This window comes from Scyliorhinus canicula, chromosome 27 (genome assembly GCF_902713615.1).
Source record: "Scyliorhinus canicula chromosome 27, sScyCan1.1, whole genome shotgun sequence".
NCBI lineage: Eukaryota > Metazoa > Chordata > Chondrichthyes > Carcharhiniformes > Scyliorhinidae > Scyliorhinus > Scyliorhinus canicula.
This window is the reverse complement of record NC_052172.1, coordinates 3,516,100-3,538,950: the sequence shown is the minus strand read 5'-3', so window position 1 is coordinate 3,538,950 and position 22,851 is coordinate 3,516,100. Positions and strand designations below refer to the sequence as shown.

The window sequence follows — 22,851 nt, the reverse complement described above, 5'->3', positions numbered from 1 at the left end:
TGGATACATTTCCAGTATCACAGTATCATCATTGTTACATTGCTGTTTGTGGGGGTTTGACGTGTGCAAGCGAGACTGCACTTCAAAAAGTACTTTGAAGGCTGTAAAGTGCTTTGAGATGCCTGGCAGTTGTGAACAGCGCTGTACAAATGTAGGACTTTCTATTTTTGCCATGTTGCTGTCTGTGGCAGCCTGTTGTGTGCACATTGGCTGCAGTTTTACAACAGCGACTGCATTTTAAAAGTACTTAATTGGTTGTGAATTGCAATGATCCTCAAAAAAACCTCAAAAATCAGTGAAAGGAATGAGGATGGGTGAAGAACTGGGAACCGAATACATCCTCTTGTATCTAAAGGAGTCAATAGTGTCAAATGCTGTCAACAGTGAGGCAGTGATCATATTCAAAAAGTTCAAGTTGACCCCTTGTCTTAGGTTCTTAGGTGGTTCTATAAGCTGATTGAGGGATCAGCAATGTAAGAGTAGATCAAAGGTGCTGTCTCAATAGTTTCCTTTCATTTCCTGCGGGCGGCACGGCGGCGCAGTGGTTAGCACTGCTGCCTCATGGCCCCGGGTCACTGTCCGTGTAGAGTTGGCACATTCTCCCCGTGTTTGTGTGGGTTTCGCCCCCACAACCCAAAGATGTGCAGGGTAGGTGGATTGGCCGCGTTAAATTGCCCCTTAATTGGAAAAAGAATAACTGGGTACTCCAAATCTTTTATTAATTCTTTCATTTCCTGTCTTTAGAATGCCCGATGGCTACCAATCCTCGAGGATTATTCTGGAATCTACCTGGACCTTTCAGTGAGCAACTCTGGGGGAAAAAAACATCACCAGAGTGTTAAGTAAATTGTGTGGGTTTTATTCAGTTTCTTTAAATGTTTTTGAATATTGGTTATATAATTATTGTAGTTGTGGGTGTGGTTGGGGATGGGTTGATGAAGTATGATCCAACTGGGTAAAATGAGTCTGCGCATTTTTAAATTAGTGAAGGTAGGCGGGGGGTGGGGGGGGGGGGGGGGGGGGGGGGGGGGGGTTGGGGTTGAGAGGTTTGTAGATCATGTGTTAATATTTGCACCACAGCAAGCAATCAATGCTGGATGTGTGCTGTGTTCAAATTCCTCAAGTGCCTCGAGGGCTTTTAGTACATCTCTTAAGGAGCAGTCTTCATGTGGATTAAGTGTCGGCTATTTAACCATAGAATCATATCATAGAATCTCCACAGTGCAGAAGGAGGTCCATCGAGTCTGCCCTGGACCTTGGAAAGAGTACCCTACCTAGGATCAACCCCTCGACCCTATCCTCTGACCCGGTAACACCACCTAACCAGGAGAGGGGAACTCGACAAAAGCTTGCCCGCGATCCTGCCAGATGTCCACCTGGCATTTTCCAGCTGCGATCACCAGATCGTGTTCTACAGTGCGAATCCTGCCCAGGAGCACTGGATGAGCCTCAAAGCCTCTCCTAAACTTCTGCTAATTCAGCGCAGATTGGGGCTAGAACTGGGACTTTCAGCCAAATTGTTCCCTTTAAAATGTCAATGGCGTACTTGTGTGCAATTTTTAAATGTTCAAGTTTGTGCCTCGAGGAGGCTGCCAAGACCTGGGAAATATGCACTAGGGTACCTAGAAAATAATATTGCGTTGGGTGAAGAAGATCCCTTCAGCCGATTTAATCTCAATCTTACAGAAAGGCAACCCTTATTGTCTCCCTGCATCTAATTGATGTTAAATCAGTCGAGCAGCCTGGCTGGTGCTGTATGCCGCTGTTCCATCTTATGAAATAGAACGGGTTCATTTTGGTTTTGGGGCGGTGTACAGCATGAGGAACTTAAGCTGCCCAGAGCCTGAGCTCTGGGATCCTTCCCCATACCTCTCTAACTCTCTCTCTCTATCCCTTTAAGATGCCCTGAGACCCTACCTCTTTGGCCTTCTGTCCTGATACCTCATTCTGTATGTGGCTACCGCAGTGTCAGTTCTTCGTTGGTAAGTCTCTTGCGAAGGGTCTTGGGGTGTTTCCTTAAGTCCAAGGTGCTGGCGAAAGGCAGATGGTTTGGTTGTTGCAAATTGGTGACACAGGGATGCCTGACCTGGGACATTCTGCCTTCAAATGAGAATGAAATTCAGCGCGGAGACAAGATTCTATCCTCAGAGATTCAACGGACGAACAGAATGATGGTGAAAATGTGGTGTAGCACCAATTAAAGAGCTGTGTGGTTATTGATTGATCTATCACGTTGAAAGGAAATGTTCGGAACCTGCAATGTAAAGGCCATTTGATGAGTTGGCGCAAAATTCTTTGTGATATAAAGGGTGAGACAAAAAAGAAAGACTGGCATTGATATAGCGCCTTTCATAAGCTCCGGGTATCCCAAAGCACTTTGAGTCAGAGAGCACAGAAAAGGCCCTTCGGCCCACTAAGCCTTTGGGACTTGTGGGAGGGAACCGGAGCGCCCGGAGGAAACCCACGCAGACACGGGAAGAACGTGCATACTCCGCACAGACAGTGACCCAGCGGGGAATCGAACCTGGGACCCTGGAGCTGTGATGCAGCAGTGTTAACCACGGTGCTACCGTGCCGCCCATGTTACCAATCAAATACGCCAGTCAGCCACCCCGAATCTAAAATGTACCTGTTCCTCCCCCATTTTTATTAGGTTATATATTTATCCTCTTCCCCTCCCCACCCTGCCGGGATGTATTGAAGCAGAGTTTGTTTTGAACTTTAAACTTTCAGTGGGTCAAATAACAGCTTGATAACTCATGAGAGACAAGTATATTCTCCTGCCTTTGGGAGGGGGACTTTGAAAAGGGCTGCCCTCCTCCTGGTATCATTGTCAATATAATAAAACTGGAGTAGAGGAAGGGTGGGGAGGCGAGTCGCCCGCCCACAGCCGGGTCAAGCGGCAATGCTGGGTTTCCAGCCTGAACCTGGGGTCACGCTATTGCCCCCCTCAGCCTCTGGAAAGGACAGCTGTGGAGAGGGAGAGAGGCTGAAGCGATGTTGTCGTTCTGACGTCGGCTTCCTGAGCCTGGGGTTGTTAGCTGCAGATGACGGCCCACTCCCTCCCCCGCCCCCTGCTCACAGTCTCACACTTCAAGGCATGTGGCAGAGTGACCCGACCGTTTCTTTGACGTTAGACAGTTCTTCAGCTGTGTGCTGTCTGCTAGGAATTTACTGAGCTCCACAACACTCAGTGCTGGAACACACACACACACACACACGCGATCTGCTCTCCTCTCCATTTTCTCTTCAAAAATTGTAATCGAACCAGAAAAAAAAAGACAGCTACTTCAAAACTGAATGAAGAACAGCTTCTTGAGGTAAGCAGCTTCCAATTACTGACAGAGATGGTCATTTACTTCGCTCTGTGTTGCTGCAGATTCTACTTCTCTTCGAGCACATATTTCGCATTTTTCTTTCCAAAGAAGCTTTTTTTGTTGCATCGACTACTTTTAAGGCCAGCTTCCCCGCTGTCGAGAGCTGAAACTGGGTTTTCCCATTTAGAGTACCCCGCCAGTGTTTTAGTTTGAGGGTTGCGAGACGAAAATTACATTGGGGGGAGGGGGGGCGTTTGGGATGTGAAAGGGGGCGCAACTATTTACCTCCCTCTCCCTTCAGTTCTAAAAGAAGGCTTGTGTGGAGACTTGCTGGAATGTGAGCTTTGTAACAGGGGCCAACAGGGCATCTGGGACCCCGGCGAGCAACAAAACTACTTTCTTAACCCTGGAAATTTAAGGACTGAGAAAGGAACAGAGGACCAAGGGGAAGGAAATGGGGAAAATTGGAGTCAAATCAGGTACAGAAAAATAACTAAAACAAGGGAGATATTGGATTAAGAGAGAGGGAAAAGCCACTAGGAAAGACGAATAAGAAGAAAGTTTGAATTTTAAAAATTCTCTGAGAACCATTTGCTAGCTGCAGGAATGAGAACCCACGGTTGAAATTGTTTCCGGCCTTGGCCGCAGAGGTTGAGTGGCATTAAAGGAACAATAATCTTATCGGTATTTAGCTACTTACCATGCTCGGTATCAGCCCCAGTTTTTACAGAATCTTACAGTGCAGAAGGAGGCCATTTGGCCCATCGAGTCCACACCGGCTCTTGGAAAGAGCACCCTACTTAAGTCCACCCTATCCCCGTAACCCCACCTAACCTTTTTGAACACTAAGGGCAATTTATCATGGCCAATCCACCTAACCTGCACATCTTTAGACTGTGGGAGGAAACCGGAGCACCCGGAACAAACCCACACAGACACGGGGAAACGTGCAGACTCCACACAGACAGTGACCCAAGCCGGGAATCGAACCTGGTTCCCAGGCGCTGTGAAGCAACGGTGCTAACCACTGTGCTACCGTGCTGCCCATTATCAAGTCATTTACTTCATTGCTGTTTGTGGGATCTTGCTGTGTGTAGATTGGCTGCTGTATTTAGAACATAGAACATAGAACAGTACAGCACAGAACAGGCCCTTCAGCCCTCGATGTTGTGCCGATCACCCTACTCAAGTCAACGTATCCACCTATACCAGTAATCCAACAGCCCCCCCCCCCCCCATTAACCTTATAAAAAAAATATATTAAAAAAAATTTTAAAAATTGGTGGGCCGCATAAAGACCTTTGGCGGGCCGCATGCAGCCCGCGGGCCGTAGTTTGCCCACCCCTGCCACAGGCCTTCTTCACAGCTCTATCCACTTGAGTGGCAACCTTCAAAGATCTATGAACATAGACCCCAAGATCTCTCTGCTCCTCTACATTGCCAAGAACCCTACCGTTAACCCTGTATTCCGCATTCATATTTGTCCTTCAAAAATGGACATCCTCATACTTGTCAGGGTTAGACTCCATCTGCCACTTCTCAGCCCAGCTCTGCATCCTATCTATGTCTCTTTGCAGCCGACAACACCCCTCCTCACTATCCACAACGCCACCAATCTACGTATCCTCTGTAAATTTACTGACCCACCCTTCAACTCCCTCATCCAAGTCATTAATGAAAATCACAAACAGCAGAGGACCCAGAACTGATCCCTGTGGTACGCCACTGGTAACTGGGCTCCAGGCTGAATATTTGCCATCCACCACCACTCTCTGACTTCTATCGGTTAGCCACTTCGTTATCCAACTGGCCAAATTTCCCACTATCCCATGCCTCCTTACTTTCTATGATGTGGAGATGCCGGCGTTGGACTGGGGTGAGCACAGTAAGAAGTCTTACAACACCAGGTTAAAGTCCAACAGGTTTGTTTCAAACACGAGCTTTCGGAGCCTGAAGAAGGAGCCGTGCTCCGAAAGCTCGTGTTTGAAACAAACCTGTTGGACTTTAACCTGGTGTTGTAAGACTTCTTACTGTCCTTACTTTCTGCATAAGCCTACCATGGGGAACCTTATCAAATGCCATACTAAAATCCATGTACACTACATCCACTGCTTTACCTTCATCCACATGCTTGGTCACCTCCTCAAATAAGTCAATAAGACTTGTAAGGCAAGTCCTACCCCTCACAAATCCGTGCTGACTATCCCTAATCAGGCAGTGTCTTTCTAGATGCTCAGAAATCCTATCCCTCAGTACCCTTTCCATTACTTTGCCTATCACCAAAGTAAGACTAACTGGCCTGTAATTCCCAGGGTTATCCCTATTCCCTTTTTTGAACAGGGGCACAACATTCGCCACTCTCCAATCCCCTGGTACCACCCCTGTTGACAGTGAGGACGAAAAGATCATTGCCAACGGCTCTGAAATTTCATTTCTTGCTTCCCATAGAATCCTTGGATATATCCCGTCAGGCCCGGGAGGCTTGTCTATCCTCAAGTTTTTCAAAATGCCCAACACATCTTCCTTCCTAACAAGTATCTGCTCGAGCTTACCAGTCTGTTTCACACTGTCCTCTCCAACAATATGGCCCCTCTCATTCGTAAATACTGAAGAAAAGTACTCGTTCAAGACCTCTCCTATCTCTTCAGACTCAATACACAATCTCCCGCTACTGTCCTTGATCGGACCTACCCTCGCTCTAGTCATTCTCATATTTCTCACATATGTGTAAAAGGCCTTGGGGTTTTCCTTGATCCTACCCGCCAAAGATTTTTCATGCCCTCTCTTAATCCCTTTCTTCAGTTCCCTCCTGGCTATCTTGTATTCCTCCAGCACCCTGTCTTCCTGCATTACAATAGCGACTGCGCTTCAAAACTACTTTAGAGTTTAGACTTGCCTACATAATGCTTCCAAATCAAATAGAAAGCACTTTGTGATGTTTCTGAGGGAGGGGCAGCAACACATTTAATAATCAAGATATTTTCTCAAATTAGAGATGGCTAGAATTTAACTTTGCTTAATATAGGTGCCTGGGGTTTGAAACTAGCTGTAGTCTCGAAGGTGCCACATTTTGGATCAGTTCTTAAGCCAAAGTCCTGGCTGGGATTCTCCGTTGCCCGATGCCAAAATCGGGGCCGACGGCAGTTTGATGGCGGTTTGCGATTCTCCGCCCACTCCAAAACGGTATCATTGTGCCGCACGCTGCGCGCAGTCGCAACTGGCCAGCCCACCTGCGATGCTCCGCCCCCGATGTGTCCCGCGCCGTCGGGAACTCAGCACGTGTGGTCTGAGCCGACGTGCCGGCTGCGGACTGTGTCCAGCGCTGCCACACTCGGCCGGATCCGTGCCGCTGGGGTGGGGGGGGGGGGGCGGCATCTGCTAGGGCTGGGGGGATTGGTGAATAGTGGGCTGTTAGGTTGCGGGTTAGGTTACGCGCACGGCAGGGCCTTGTCGTATGGTGCTACCGGTGCAGGTCGTCGGTACCCGGCCATTCTCCGGCCGATTTCGGCACGATCCGCAAGCATTTCATGTGGCGCCTGTACTAGCCCCTCACCGGTTTGTTCTTGGAATCAGTGAGGAATTCGTGCCAATTTTCCTGACGTGAACCTCCCGCAGATTCTCCACTCGAACCGGAACTTAGCTACAGACACAGAGAATTCCGCCCCATGTAATTCATCTCGGGTGGATATGAAGGATTCTATTGCACTATTTGAAGAAGAATCGGGGAGTTCTCCCACTGTCCAGCTCACTGTTTATCCCTGAACCAACACCTAAAATAGATTATCGGGTCATTTATGTCATTGCTATTTGTGGATTCTTACTGTGTACAAACTGGCTGCAAGGTTCCGTACATTTCATTTCAAAATTGCGTTGGTTTTCAAGCGTTTTGGGACGTTCTGAAGCCATAAAAGGCGCAGCAGAAATGCATGGTCATGTTTCATATTGTGGTCAGTGATGATCTGCTCTTGAATATTATGTGATATAAGCAGATATAATAAATATCTGGAAGAGTGTAGACTTAACTATTGAAGGAGATTTAGATGGGAAACCAACCAACCTACCTAACTACCAACCTACCTACGTACCCATCCATCCGTCTGCCCCCATCCATCCATCCCCCACCTGTCCAACCACCTGTCCGTCCATCTGTCTGTCCACCAGTCTCCACCCGTTCGTCCATCTGTCCGCCAGTCCATTAGTTCGCCAGTCCGTCTGTCCATCAGTCCATCAATCCATCGATCCATCTATTCATCCATACATCCATCTTTCTGTACATCCATCCATCCGTCCATCCATCCATCAGTCCATCCATCCATCAGTCCATCCATGCATCAGTCCGAGCTTTCGTCCAAACGTCCATCCATCTATCCATTCATCCGTTCATTCGTCCATCCATGCACCCATCTGTCCATCCATCCATCTGTCCATCCATCCATCTGCCCATCCATCCATCTGCCCATCCATTGGTCCATCTATGCATCCATCTGTCTCGCCATCTATCCATCCATCCGTCCGCCCATCCATCTATGAGTCATAAGCTACAATTTAATCAAAATAGAATTTGAATCGGATTAACAAAATGTGGGGTACATTATCCCTTTACTGTAACCAGGCTGAAGGAGTGTGTTCAGTTTGGAATCTCCTCCCACAGTGTGGGAGAAGATACTGAGGGATAGGATCTATTCACATCTGGAAGAAAATAGACTTATCAGTGATAGGCAGCATGGTTTTGTGCAGGGAAGGTCATGTCTTACAAACCTAATAGAATTCTTTGAGGAAGTGACAACGTTAATTGATGAGGGAAGGGTTGTAGATGTCATATACATGGACTTTAGTAAGGCATTTGATAAAGTTTCCCATGGCAGGTTGATGGAAAAAGTGAAATCGTATGGGGTTCAGGGTGTACTAGCTAGATGGATAAAGAACTGGCTGGGCAACAGGAAACAGAGAGTAGTGGTGGAAAGGAGTGTCTCACAATGGAGAAGGGTGACTAGTGGTGTTCCACAGGGATCCGTGCTCGGACCACTGCTGTTTGTGATCTACATAAATGACCTGGAGGAAGGTATAGGTGGTCTGATTAGCAAGTTTGCAGATGATACTAAGATTGGTGGAGTTGCAGATAGCGAGGAGGACTGTCAGAGAATACAACAAAATATAGATAGATTGGAGAGTTGGGCAGAGAAATGGCAGATGGAGTTCAATCCAGGCAAATGCGAGGTGATGCATTTTGGAAGATCAAATTCAAGAGCGGACTATATGGTCAATGGAAGGGTCTTGGGTAAAATTGATGGACAGAGAGATCTAGGAGTTCAGGTCCATTGTACCCTGAAGGTGGCAACGCAGGTTGATAGAGTGGTCAAGAAGGCATACAGCATGCTTGCCTTCATCGGACGGGGTATTGAGTACAAGAGTTGGCAGGTCATGTTACAGTTGTATAGGACTTTGGTTTGGCCACATTTGGAATACTGCGTGCAGTTCTGGTCGCCACATTACCAGAAGGATGTGGATGCTTTGGAGAGGGTGCAGAGGACGTTCACCAGGATGTTGCCTGGTATGGAGGGTGTTAGCTATGAAGAAAGGTTGAGTGGATTAGAACAAAGAACAAAGAAAATTACAGCACAGGAACAGGCCCTTCGGCCCTCCCAGCCTGCGCCGATCCAGATTAGGATTGTTTTCGTTGGAAAGACGGAGGTTGAGGGGGGACCTGATTGAGGTCTACAAAATTATGAGAGGTATGGACAGGGTGGATAGCAACAAGTTTTTCCCAAGAGTGGGGGTGTCAGTTACAAGAGGTCACGATTTCAAGGTGAGAGGGGGAAAGTTTAAGGGAGATGTGCGTGGAAAGTTTTTTATGCAGAGGGTGGTGGGTGCCTGGAACGCTTTACCAGCGGAAGTGATAGAGGCGGGCACAATAGCATCATTTAAGAGGCATCTAGACAGGTATATGAACGGGCAGCAACAGAGGGAAGTAGACCTTGGAAAATAGGAGACAGGTTTAGATAATGGATCTGGATCGACGCAGGCTGGGAGGGCCGAAGGGCCTGTTCCTGTGCTGTAATTTTCTTTGTTCTTTGTTCTTTTTTTGTGTGTTAAAAGCTGGCCTTCCAGCAAATGCTTAGCTGGTGAGAGAGTGGCTCCCATTGAAACCACCCAGTCAGCTGATTTTGCCCCTTTTGGAGACTTGTGCAGATGCTGCCTTTCTCAGGTGCTGTCCGTGTACGCCACATCACAATAACTGCCTCTAGCATAATGCAGCGGGGTGATAGAATATAAATCCATCGTCCAATTAAAAATATAACCCTTTTCAGACCAACCTTGATCGTTTTATTTGAAGGCCAGACGTATTTGGAAGCAAACGCTGAAAGTCTCCCCAATCTCACCCAAGCGGAGGTGAGAATGGGTGAACAGCTATAGCAGAATGACTTAAATCATGCCCTTAATTGGATTGGATCTAAATCCCGAATGTAGCCAAGGTGAACTTGAAGTAGAGACGGATTTATAAAAAGTGCACCTATCCATATCCTCTTAGGCTGCTGTAAAACCCCGTGGAGAGTAGAAGTCTGTCTTGACTTATCTTATTGATATTAGTATAGTAAGAAGTCTTACAACACCAGGTTAAAGTCCAACAGGTTTGTTTCAAACACGAGCTTTCGGAGCACGGCTCCTTCTTCAGGTGAAGAACACCAGGTTAAAGTCCAACAGGTTTGTTTCAAACACGAGCTTTCGGATCACGGCTCCTTCTTCACGGCTTTCAGCCGTGCTCCGAAAGCTCGTGTTTGAAACAAACCTGTTGGACTTTAACCTGGTGTTGTAAGACTTCTTACTGTGCTCACCCCAGTCCAACGCCGGCATCTCCACATCATGATATTAGTATGGCCAATGCTTTTTGAAACTTTCCTTTCTGGCTTCTGCAATGCTGCAAGTACATTCTCTTACTTGATCTTCACTTCGTTCCACTTTATTACATTAAAACAAAAGGAATCAAACTGCGTGAGATTAGGGACTAACAGGTTGATATGAAATTTCGAAATCCACACTGTCAGCAGAAGCATCAACTCATTTATTTTGAATTGTTTGTTAGTTCACTGAGTAAACCAGCAGAATAACTCCGTCCAAGGGTGTAAATCCGTTTGTCATTATTGTGACACAATTTGATTCCTGTGGGTGTTTGTATGGAAGTGTTTCCATTGTAAACCACAGGAATGGTGCAGCACTGCAAACATGTCTCTGCAAACATAGATCCAGAGGGGGACAGAAGAACAGCAATACAGCTGCCCCAGGACAGTCACTAAACTCCACTGGGCGCTTCTCCACGCATCACCAAAGAACAAGGGAGAGAAGGATAAGCCATGAAGACATGGTAAAAAGGTGCACCCCTTCCCAAGCGGTGATTGCTCCAAACTCAGGCACAGTACAGAATGATCATCCTTCCACACATTAACACAGGGAGGACCAGCAAATATTCACACAATAAGTTCAGATTATAGTCAGTGTTGTCAGCGCCTCCCAACGAAATAATCAAGATAGGACAGACGAGGAAAAATACCAGGAGCAGAGCATGATATAGATATAGAACAGTACAGCACAGAACAGGCCCTTCGGCCCTCGATGTTGTGCCGAGCAATGATCACCCTACTCAAACCCACGTATCCACCCTATACCCGTAACCCAACAATCCCCCCCCCCCCCCTTAACCTTACTTTTATGACACTACGGGCAATTTAGCATGGCCAATCCACCTAACCCGCACACCTTTGGACTGTGGGAGGAAACCGGAGCACCCGGAGGAAACCCACGCACACACGGGGAGGACGTGCAGACTCCGCACAGACAGTGACCCAGCCGGGAACTGAACCTGGGACCCTGGAGCTGTGAAGCATTTATGCTAACCACCATGCTACCGTGCTGCATCTTAGGATAAAAATGACCAGGACACAGCCAGATGCCCATGATCCTCTGGTGCAGCCCCTTCACAAAGAACAAAAAGAACAAAGAAAAGTACAGCACAGGAACAGGCCCTTCGGCCCTCCAAGCCTGTGCCGACCATGCTGCCCGTCTAAACTAAAACTGTCTACACTTCTGGGGTCCATTTCCCTCTATTCCCACCCTATTCATGTATTTATCAAGACGCCCCTTAAACGTCACTATCGTCCCTGCATCCACCACCTCCTCCGGCAGCGAGTTCCAGGCACCTGCCACCCTCTGTGTAAAAAAACTTCCCTCACACATCTCCTAAACTTTGCCCCTCGCACCTTAAACCTATGTCCCCTTGTAATTGACTCTTCCAACCTGGACACCACTCTGTCCATGCCCCTCATCATTTTGTAGACTTCTATCAAGTCGCCCCTCAACTTCTGTCATTCCAGTGAGAACAATCCGAGTTTATCTAACCTCACCATAAGACAAAGAAGAGAAAAAGGTGTTCGTCCAAACCACACTCAAGCTCTCATAACATCCCGGCTAAGAAGGAATATCTCAAACATAAAGGGGCAACAGGATACCCACTCCAGTACAGGACCTGGCCCATCGTCACACTTTGCACACAGGAGTCAGTACCCCCAGGATACCCAGCACATGCCAAGATTCACCACCCAGCCGGCCTCACTCCTCACTAGCTGCACCCACGGTAGCACACAAGCCCCATCGATATCACCGAGCAAAAGAAGAATCGTCAAGACACCCATCAATTGGGCATTTTGGAAAGAGGCCAATCCCCCCACCCAACAGCACACTGCATACCCCGAGCAGAAGAGCAGAAGAATAAGGGAGGAACGCCAGAACTGACCAAACAACACAGATACTGTATACCATTACAAAGAGGGTACTAGGGGACTAAGCAGCACTGTCTCAACAGAGACAAAAACACTGTCTCCCCATGGGAGACCTGAGTACAATAGGAGGGGACTCAGGAAGCCACCATATAAGACCAGTCCTAGAGTAATAGAGTTTCTAACAGTACGGAAAGAGGCACTTTGACCCATCAACCACTTGGAGGAGGGTGCCTTGCTCACCCACTACAAGACGTGTGGATAAATATGTGGAAGGAGAGCGCCTAGCGCCCCCACTCCCATTGACTACAGCCTCGCCTTCAACACCATAATCCCAGCTAAGCTCATATCAAAGCTCCAAAACCGAGAACTTGGCATCCCATTCTGCAACTGGATCCTCGATTTTCTGACCAACAGACCACAATCAGTAAGAATGAATAACACCTCCTCCACAATAGTCCTTAATACCGGGGCCCCATAAGACTGCATACAAAGCTCCCTATTCTACTCCCTGTACACACACGACTACGTGGCAAAATTTGGTTCCAACACCATCTACAAGTTTGCTGACGATACGATCATAGTGGGCCGGATCTCGAATAACGACGAGTCAGAATACAGGTAGGAGATAGAGGGCGGGATTCTCCCAGCCCCACGGCAGACTGAAGAATCCCCGCAACCACGCCACGCCGCCCCGACTCCGGCACGCAATTCTCTGCGTTTGGCGCTGCGCTGGTCGCGGGCTGCTCTACGTGGCTGGGCCTCCGATTCTCCGGCCCGGATGGGCCGAATGGCCGCTCTAAAAAGGCAGAGTCCCGTCGGCGCCGTCCACACCTGGTCGCAGCCGGCGGGAACTCTGCGCGCAGGGTCGGAGGGCAGCCTGTGTGCGGCGGGTGGGGGGGGGGGAGGGGCTCCGACCTCGGGGGGGCCTCCGATGGGGCCTGGCCCGCGATCAGGGTCCACCGATCGGCGGGCCGGCCTCTGTGGCTGGGGGCCTCTTTTCCTACGCGCCGGCCCCTGCAGCCCTGCGCCATGTTGCGTCGGGGCCGGCACGTTGAAGGAGGCCACTGTGCATGTCCTCGTTGGCGCCGACACAAATGCGCATGCACGGATCCCTCGCCGCATAGTTCGCGCCGGGATCGGCAGTTGGAGCGCCAGGAACCGTCCAGTGCCCTGCTGGCCCCCTGAAGTGGCCAGAATTAGACGTGGGTGCGGCCTGTTCACGGCGTCATAAAACACGATGGATTGGAAAATCCCGCCCAGAGAATCTTGTGGAGTGGTGCAGCGACAACAATCTCTCCATCAATGCCAGCAAAACTAAAGAGCTGGTCAGTGACTTCAAGAAGCAAAGTACTGTACACACCTCTGTCAGCATCAACGGGGCCGAGGTGGAGATGGTTAGCAGTTTCAAATTCCTAGGGGTGCACATCACCAAAAATCTGTCCTGGTCCACTCACGTCGATGGTACCACCAAGAAAGCACAACAGCGCCTATACTTCCTCAGGAAACTTAAGGAAATTCGGCATGTCCACATTAACCCTCACCAACTTTTACAGATGCACTATAGAAAGCATCCTATCGGGCTGCATCACAGCCTGGTATGGCAACTGCTCGGCCCAAGAAACTACAGAGAGTCGTGAACACCGCCCAGTCCATCACACGAACCTGCCTCCCATCCATTGACTCTATCTACACCTCCCACTGCCTGGGGAAAGCGGGCAGCATAATCAAAGACCCCTCCCACCCGGCTTACTCACTTTTCCAACTTCTTCCATCGGGCAGGAGATACAGAAGTCTGAGAACACGCACGAACAGACTCAAAAACAGCTTCTTCCCCACTGTTACGACTCCTAAACGACCCTCTTATGGACTGACCTCATTAACACTACACCCTGTATACTTCATCCGATGCCCGGTGCTTATGTAGTTACATTGTATACCTTGTGTTGCCCTATTATGTATTTTCTTTTATTCCCTTTTCTTCCCATGTACTGTTGAGCTGCTCACAGAAAAATACTTTTCACTGTACCTCGGTACACGTGACAATAAACAAATCCAATCCAATTTAGCCAACTCTCAAACATTAAGTGCTCCAACAAAGCAGATCCACTGTATGCAGACTCTCGCTCTAACAAATCGAGCAAGGGTTAACCGCCCACACCCAGGCGTGCGTCGCCATTCATTTCCCCCCCTCCAACAACGCTGGAGACAACAACCACAAAGAGGAATCATAAGGAACCCGATCCTCTCTCGGATACACGATCTGCCCGGGCTTTCGTGGGCACAGATCCTCTCAACTCAAAGTAACCAAAATACAAAATAGAAAGCTGATGCAGATAGCTCTAACTGGGGGCTTTCCTCCATCCAAGTGAGGACTTACCTCACCTTACCATCCACCTACCACCCTGCCGCCCTGCTAAAATCTTTCCTATACTTGAAGTGAGGGGTGTCTAAAATTCACTCTGTCTTTGTAAATACAAGGATTACAACACACAAAGAAGAGCAAGAATATGCACAAACCACGTGTCACATTCCTGACTTAATGGCTGAAACATGTTACCCTCTCCTCTCTGCTCATATCTCGTACAAAAAAGACAATAGCATGGAATTAATAGCACAATCACAAGGAAATGAAGTTCAGGATTATTGATGAACCGCAGGATAAATAACGCTTGGAAAGGCCAAATACATGACCTGGAGATCGAGCATCATTCAGGATCCCTCCAAAGTTCCATCAGACAAAGTGCCTTCACCCCCCCCCCACCCCGCTGTCGTCCCGACACCCAGGCAGCGAGGAATCCAGGTCCCGCGGGGCACTCCGTTCACCAGGCCTCAAAGACCAGATGCAGTGCATTGTGTCAAAGCTGAAACGGCCAGCTTTCAAATGGAGATTGCAAGAGCGTGGCAGCCAACCTTCAAAATAGCCAGGGATTCGTCCCCCCCACTCCTTGCAAGAGACCGGGCGCACAAACACCCCCTGCCCGGCTCCTACTCATTGAGTCGGTCAGGATAAACGACATACACTGCAACAATATTTCTAAGGATTGAAGGCCAGCCGTCCAATGGGGAGATTGCTCTGTCCAATAACAGGATTCTCCTCCCCGCCTCCACCATTCTGTCCAGGACATTCCGCAGCCTGTCAAAGGGAGCACCGCAAACCTGCCCCACGGAGCCGAGGTCACCGTCCAGAGCACCATTCACCATGGTAGCCATCATCTTAATGCCGGCAGCACAGCCGAGGCTTGGGCCTGCTCACCAGGAAAGCCGCAACTGCAAGCTGGGCCCCACCCCTGAACACCGCAATCAAACAAGGATTTCTAATTTAACCCGGCTCCTCATTGCTAAAATCTATCCAGGATCTCCCAGATACAAGACATGTATCCCAAAAGTAAGTAATTATGGGATAAAATAAAACATTTAAAAGCCAAGTAGAGGGCAGAGCTCGCGAAAACGCATCACGTGCCCTTGTCCAGTCACGCTGCCTCATATTTTAACTCCTTCTTTACAAGAGCCACAAATTTATGCAGCTCTTTAACTCCTTCAGTCTTCTCTGCCTGTCCAAACTTTGTGTCATTGCATCATCGTACAGCCTACAAGAAGGCCATTTGGTCCATCTAGCCTGTGCTAGCTCCTTTAAAGAGCGGTCGCGTTGGTCGTACTCTCTGCTCTTTCCCCAGGTCACTGCAAACTTTTCCCCTTCAAGCATTCATCCTAATCCCCTTTTCAAGGCTACTGTTGAATCAGTTTCCACCATCCTACGAGGCAGTACATTCCAAATCTTAATATTCATTCCATGAAAGAGCTTTTGCCTCATGTCACCTGTGGTTGTTTTGCCAATCGCCTTAGATCTGTATCCTCTGCTTATTAACCCCATAGCCATTGGAAACAGTTTCTCTCTACTTAGTCTATTTAAATCATCAGACCACAGTTCCTAAATATATCTCATCTTCTGCTGTCTTTAACCTTGTTGAAGTCCTGGATAATTGACCTTGACCCTTCTCCGAGAAGTTCTCAATATTGACAAGATATTCCCGTACCAGCCTCCCTGGACAGGCGCCGGAATGTGGCGACTAGGGGCTTTTCACAGTAACTTCACTCAAGCCTACTCGTGACAATAAGCGATTTTCATTTTCATTTCAAGAGGATGGCTTTTCTCATTGGAGCGTAGGAGGATGAGAGGCGACTTATTAGAGGTTTATAAGATGATGAGGGGGATAGATAGAGTGGACGTTCAGAGACTATTTCCTCGAGTGGATGTAGCTGTTACAAGGCGGCATAACTTTCAGGGTGGGAGATATAGGAGGGATGTCCGAGGTACTTTACTCAGAGTGGTTAGGGTGTGGAATGGACTGCCTGCTGTGATATTGGAGTCGGACACTTTAGGAACTTTCAAGCGGTTATTGGATAGGCACGTGGGGCACACCAAAATGACAGGGAGTGGGACAGCTTGATTTTGGTTTCGGACAAAGCTCGGCACAACATCGAGGGCCGAAGGGCCTGTTCTGTGCTGTACTGTTCTATGTTCTATGTGTTACACGTGGGAATGACCTGATTACAATATACAGTCGCCCTGGTCTTCACCTCCCTGGTTGCCCTGCAGAGAATTCTCCTCGGATGGATGCCGGCAGTGTAATGATATGTATATAGCCAGGTTAGTGAAGGGTTAATTATTACATCTCTGTGTAATTCAAACACTAGAGGGCAGCACCACGTCTCTGTATATAAATCAGACCCTGAGGGAATTCTGGGTGTAGTGTAAGGAGTACCTGAAGGAGAAAGCTTAGAGACAGCAATTAGGAGAAGATTAGATTAGACTGAGTTAACACAAGGTTAGATCATAGTGTAGTTAGTGACTATTTAGATTATTGAGTACTGCTAGACAGATTGAATATTATTTAATTATTAACTGTAGCCCAGTAGAGTGTGCAAACTTCATTTAATCAATAAACTAGTTGTGTTTCAATCTTTCAATTGGTGGATTCTTTGTCAATAACACATTGGATCATTCTGGAAGAAAAGACAAAGACTACAACATATTACCAGAAAGGGTAATATAACAGGCAGTACCACCCCGAGCCTCAGACTAGCCTCTTCAACCTCGCGGAATTCCTACAGCTAGAGAACATAAAAATTTGCAACAGGGGACCGGATGCTCGATTCCACCAGACTCGGAGACAACTCACCAGCCTCTTCGAAGACATGTTCGTGACCAGCAACAAGGGGGGAGACGGGATAGCATGGGAGGGAGGGGGTGGAAGGGAGGAATAACCAGAGAAGGATTAGGGCGGAGGAGGCGAGTCAAGATGGGGGGAAGGAGGGAAAACCCACACCACAGAAAGGAAAAGGGGAAATCCCCAAAGCACCAAGGGGCGAAGATGCCCGCACATGGCAGTCCCGAGTAAAATGTAAATTGCAGGTAGTCTCAAGAAAGGCAAAGAAGCAAAAGGGGCTCAGATAATGAAGCCATCCGTCTACTTTATTCTAACGCCAGTCAATGCAATGTATGTAGACCACCTGTTTTTTTGCTATATCTATTTTTGTTTTATCTCGTTATTTTTTTCCATATGTTTTCTCGTTTTTTTCATTTTCCTTTTTTACTACTTGTATTCTTATTATGTGTTTCTGTATACGCTTGATAGCACTAATGTAAATTTGTGTGGCAAGAGATGTAAACAGGTTAGGTGGATTGGCCATGATCAATGCGCAGGGTTACGGGGATGGGCAGGGGAGTTGTCCGAGGCAGGGTGCTCTTTCGGAGCAGTCGGTGCAGATTCGATGGGCCGAATGGCCTCCTTCTGCACAGTCTGGATTCTATGCATTATTTGTATCTATATATTTCTTGGTTTAGCTCAAAGATAGGCTTCATTTCTATCAGTTATTTTTGTAGACACAAATGCGTACTTGGATTATATGTTTGTTATGTTTTGTCTGTCATAAATGAGAATGTTCAATAAAAATAATTTTTAAAAAATACCATTGGAGCCAGGTGATTGCCTGTAAATTGGAAAGTCTATGGTTAATTGATTTAATCAATGGCACCTGGAGATCAGGGGTTATGAGGAGAAGGCAGGAATTATAGAATTTACAGTGCAGAAGGAGGCCATTTGGCCCATCGAGTCTGCACCAGCTCTTGGAAAGAACACCCTACTTAAGCCCACGCCTCCACCCTATCCCCATAACCCAGTAACCCCACCTAACCTTTTTGGACACTAAGGGCAATTTATCATGGCCAATCCAACAAACCTGCACATCTTCGGACTGTGGGAGGAAACCGGAGCACCCGGAGGAAACCCACGCAGACACGGGGAGAACATGCAGACTCCGCACAGACAGTGACCCAGCAGGGAATCGAACCTGGGACCCTCGGACTGTGAAGCAACTGTGTGAGAATGCGGATGAGAAACATATCAGCCATGATTGAATGGCGGAGCAGACTCGAAGGGCCAAATGGTCTAATTCTGCTCCTAGGTCGTATGGAGCAAAACAATAAAGCTCCTGGAAAGAAGGATTTGGGAGCTATTTATTTAATGCCTTTAATATTTTTAGGATATTTCCAAAATGGTTTGAAACCAAAGACATATAATTGACTATTGTTATGCAGGCACACTGCAATCAGTTTGCCTCGGCAAGGATTCGCAAACTGCATTGAGATAAATGACCAAACCATTCTGGATTGCACGGCTTTGCCCGCTCGTTAGTTAGACTTTTTTGCATCACCCCTCAGCTTCCTCTGATGCGAGCTGATCGGGAGGTAGCGGCATCAAGGAGGCAACTGGGAGCTGAGTGAATGGCAAGGTGGTGAGATTTCAGGATTGAGGAAACAAACTGATAAACAATGGCGCAGCCCAGTAAATGAGAGTCAAATCGGGCTCAGAAAGCGAAATAAAGCGAGGCAAAGGAACACTGGAAAGGAAAAGTGAGACAAAAAAAATTAAGGTTCGAAATTCAAGAGGCCTCTCAAGCGCCCGGGACCTGGGTTCGATTCCGGCCTTGGGTGTCTGTCTGTGTGGAGTCTGCGCGTTCTCCCCCTGTCTGCGTGGGTTTCTGTCCAGGTGCTCCGGTTTAATCCCAGCCCAAAGATGTGCAGTTTAGGCGGATTGGCGGCGGTAGATTGAAGCTAGGTGGAGTTACGGAGATAGGATGGGAGATTGGGCCCAGATAGGGTGCCCCTTCACAGGGTTGGTGCAGACCCTTTTTTTAAAAAATGTTTTTCAAAACCTCCCAAACCCCCTTTCTTTTTTTTTATATAAAATGTTTTGATTGGTTTTTCGTGCATAGCAAGGTCGCATAGTGACACATCTATTACATAGTGATAAGTCGATTCTAGTCGGCTGCACATATTAACAAACTTTCAATTCGGGGGTGTGTGGTCCCCCCCCCCCCCAACCCCCGCACAGGGTATGGTCGCCGTATGTACCTTATTTTCTCTCCCCCTCTATCCCTCGTGTTTCTCCCCCCCCCCCCCTTCCTTTCCTTTCGTTGGTGCTTGTGGTCTCTTTGTGCCCCCTCCCCTCTGGTCTATTGGCTATTGGCTACAAACAGGTCCTGGAACAGGTTGGTGAATGCCGCGCCCCCACCACCCCCTCTCTTGTGGAAGCCCTCCTCTGACCCCCGGATGGCAAATTTGTTTTTCTCCAGCTGGAGGAATTCTGACAGGTCGGACAGCCAGTCCGCAGCTTTGGGCAGTGCTGCTGATCGGCAGCCGAGTAGGGTTCTCCGGCGGGCGATTAGGGAAACAAAGGTCAGGGCATTGCCCCCCCCCCCCCCCCACCTCCCTGTAAAGAGTGGCTGGTCTGATACTCCGAAGATTGCCACTGTTAGCCACGGCTCCACCCTCCCACCCCCACAGCCTTGAACATTGCCTCGAAGAAGGCAGACCAGTACGCGACCAATCTGGGGCGTGCCCAGAGCACGTGGGCATGGTGGGCTGGGCCTCCCTGGCATCGTTCACATTTGTCCTCCACCTCGGAGAAAAACCCGGGTGGGTTGGTGCAGACTCGATGGGCCGAATGGCCTCCTTCTGCACTGTAGGGATTCTAGGTGTACACGATTGGCTTTTCAAAATAAATCACTAAGAAAAATATACCACATGCAGGAATGAAACTTGGTATTTTGGGGTCTGAAAGATTGCTTGTTGTTGCATTAACGACTGTCGTGTTGTTGAACTGATACCTGCTGGTGATTATCAGACCTTACTTACGACGGTAAGTTTAATGGCAATTAATGTGCAAATTCAGCATAAAATCCGGTTCCTAAAATGAACAATAATAATAATGATCACTTATTGTCACAAGTAGGCTTCAATGAAGTTACTGTGAAAAGCCCCAAGGAGGCTAAGATCGAGATGTTGTTTGTTCAAAGTAAATGGGTGGGGTGGCATAAAACAAACCGAGCGTGCTGGAGGTTTGAAATCCATGGTTTATCTCTTCTTCCCCTGAAGCTTCTTGCTGGTTTACGTATTAATAATGTTTTTTTTAAAAATTCCAATTAAGGGGCAATTTAGCGTTTCCAATCCACCTCCTCTGCACATCTTTGGGTTGTGGGGGCGAATCCCACGCAGACAGGGGGAGAATGTGCAAACTCCACACGGACAATGACCCAGAGCCGGGATCGAACCTGAGTCCTCAGCGCCATGAGGCAGCAGTGCTAACCATTGCGCCACCGTGCTGCCCCTAACCTGCCTATCTGTAATGGTGTGTATTGCGAACTGGCCGTTTTTTTTGTCTCGGAAGGTACGGTAGGTATGGGCAGCACGGTAGCATGGTAGCTAGCATAAATGCTTCACAGCTCCAGGGTCTCAGGTTCGATTCCCGGCTGGGTCACTGTCTGTGCGGAGTCTGCACGTCCTCCCCGTGTGTGTGTGGGTTTCCTCCGGGTGCTCCGGTTTCCTCCCACAGTCCAAAGATGTGCGGGTTAGGTGGATTGGCCATGCTAAATTGCCCGTAGTGTAAAAAGTAAGGTTAAGGGGGGGGTTGTTGGGTTACGGGTATAGGGTGGATACGTGGGTTTGAGTAGGGTGATCATTGCTCGGCACAACATTGAGGGCCGAAGGGCCTGTTCTGTGCTGTACTGTTCTATGTTCTATGTTCTATGTACGGCTCCTTTCTGTTTTTGACATTGTCTTGGGGGTGACCGTTGACCAGGACACCTGGAAGTCTTGGGGGTGACCATTGACCAGGACATCTGGATGTCTTGGGGGTGACCATTGACCAGGACACGTGGATGTCTTGGGGGTTACCGTTGTCCAGAACACCTGGAAGTCTTGGGGGTGACCGTTGACCAGGACATCTGGATGTCTTGGGGGTTACCGTTGGCCAGGACACCTGGATGTCTTGGGGGTGACCGTTAACCAGGACACCTGGATGTCTTGGGGGTGACCGTTGGCTAGGACACCTGGATGTCTTGCTCTGAATAATGGCTCGGGAACTTTTGCCTGAAAAGGCACTCCCGAAAAGGCCACACTCCCTCGGTTGAAGCATCACAGACAAATATCTGTGTTCCGCCAACACTTATGAGTGTGGTTAGCGTGAGCCGAACCAGGACGGCTTTTGCACGGGAGACGGTTGTGGGTCTCGAACCGGTGTCTTTCCGATGCACAGGTGAGAGTATCCCCAAAGCTAAAACAACATTGGCTGCCAAAGATTGAAATTTTCAAATTTGTTTTTGCAGTAGCCAAACACTTAAGCAGAAAGGTTAGGTGGGGTGACAGTGATAGGGTTGGGGAGTGGGCCTAAGTTAGAGTGCGCTTTCGGAGGGTCGGTACAGACTCGATGGGCCCCTCAATAAAATTCGCTACTTGGTGGATCCTTACTCAGTTCCTCTCAGGTCAGATCCTTACTGACAGACCCCAACCTTTAGACAGCCTGCCCCTCGCGGGAGAACCTGTACTCCGCAAGGAGCACGGCAAAGATAAACATTCCCGTGCGGGGTATGGCAAACCCCAGTCGACCCCTTTGTGTTTCCTGACAGAAGCTCCATACCCTGGCCTATGCTGCCTGTCCCTGTCATCATTCAGCTTTTTGTGTCCACCGCCCACTCCCACATTCTCTCTCTCGTACTTTTTATGTTATGTCTCATTGCAGCATCTGACTTTCTGAATCCTTATCGCCCTTTTCTTCGATCTCTTCTCCCCTGCTGTCTCGCCTCTCTTTTTGTGTCTTTCCCACTCTCTCTCTGTCTGCAATGGCGGTTTCCCCCCGCCATTTAGCTCGGCAATTAGTCAGTCCCAAGAAGGAAACCCGGGTCCCTCGGGCACCCACAGGGAGGAGGATGAGCTGGTGCCCACCCCGGGGGCCATCTACTCTGGGTCCCACCCATCCAAATCCCCTCGTCCTGTGACCTCTTCACCTCTTCAGCTCTAGCCCCACAGGCTGAGGCGGGTGACACTGCCGCATAGCAGGATCCCGCCAGGTCTCGGGGCCCTCCAGAGGGCGCCGGCCAAGATCGTCACAGACAACAGGCTGCCTCTACCTCGCTGTGGATGTTGGGGACGCACCAAAACGTAGCAGCTGGGTTAGGAAGGTTAAGAAGCTCCAGTTGCACGGGTGTTGAGCACTTCTACCTAACGTTCAGCTCTGTAAATAAACCCTCACTAATTGCACCCTTCCTGTGGCTCCTCGTTCCGATGAGCTGTGTTGTTGCCTGCCAACCTGAAAACTGGATTCCTGCAACAGAAACAGACCAGAGTGTTCAGTCCAGGGCTTCCTCCACGTGCTTTATGCAAGGTTTCCAGCACATTGGTGACATCCCTTCACAGTAACTGAGTC

General features: G+C 48.6%; 1 protein-coding gene across 2 annotated transcripts in view; it reads left to right on the top strand.

Moving 5' to 3' along the window:
- Nucleotides 1–1,900: 1,900 nt before the first annotated feature.
- zgc:154093 (uncharacterized protein LOC777623 homolog) overlaps nucleotides 1,901–22,851 on the top strand; it is a 33,698-nt gene continuing 12,747 nt past the window's right edge. Inside the window, exon 1 of one of the 2 annotated variants that reach the window (XM_038785875.1) lies at nucleotides 1,901–1,982. The gene's annotated coding sequence lies outside the window, so the exon portion shown is untranslated. Of the gene's footprint in view, nucleotides 1,983–3,002; nucleotides 3,321–22,851 lie in introns of those variants that run through there. The other variant, XM_038785874.1, reaches the window with a different exon arrangement.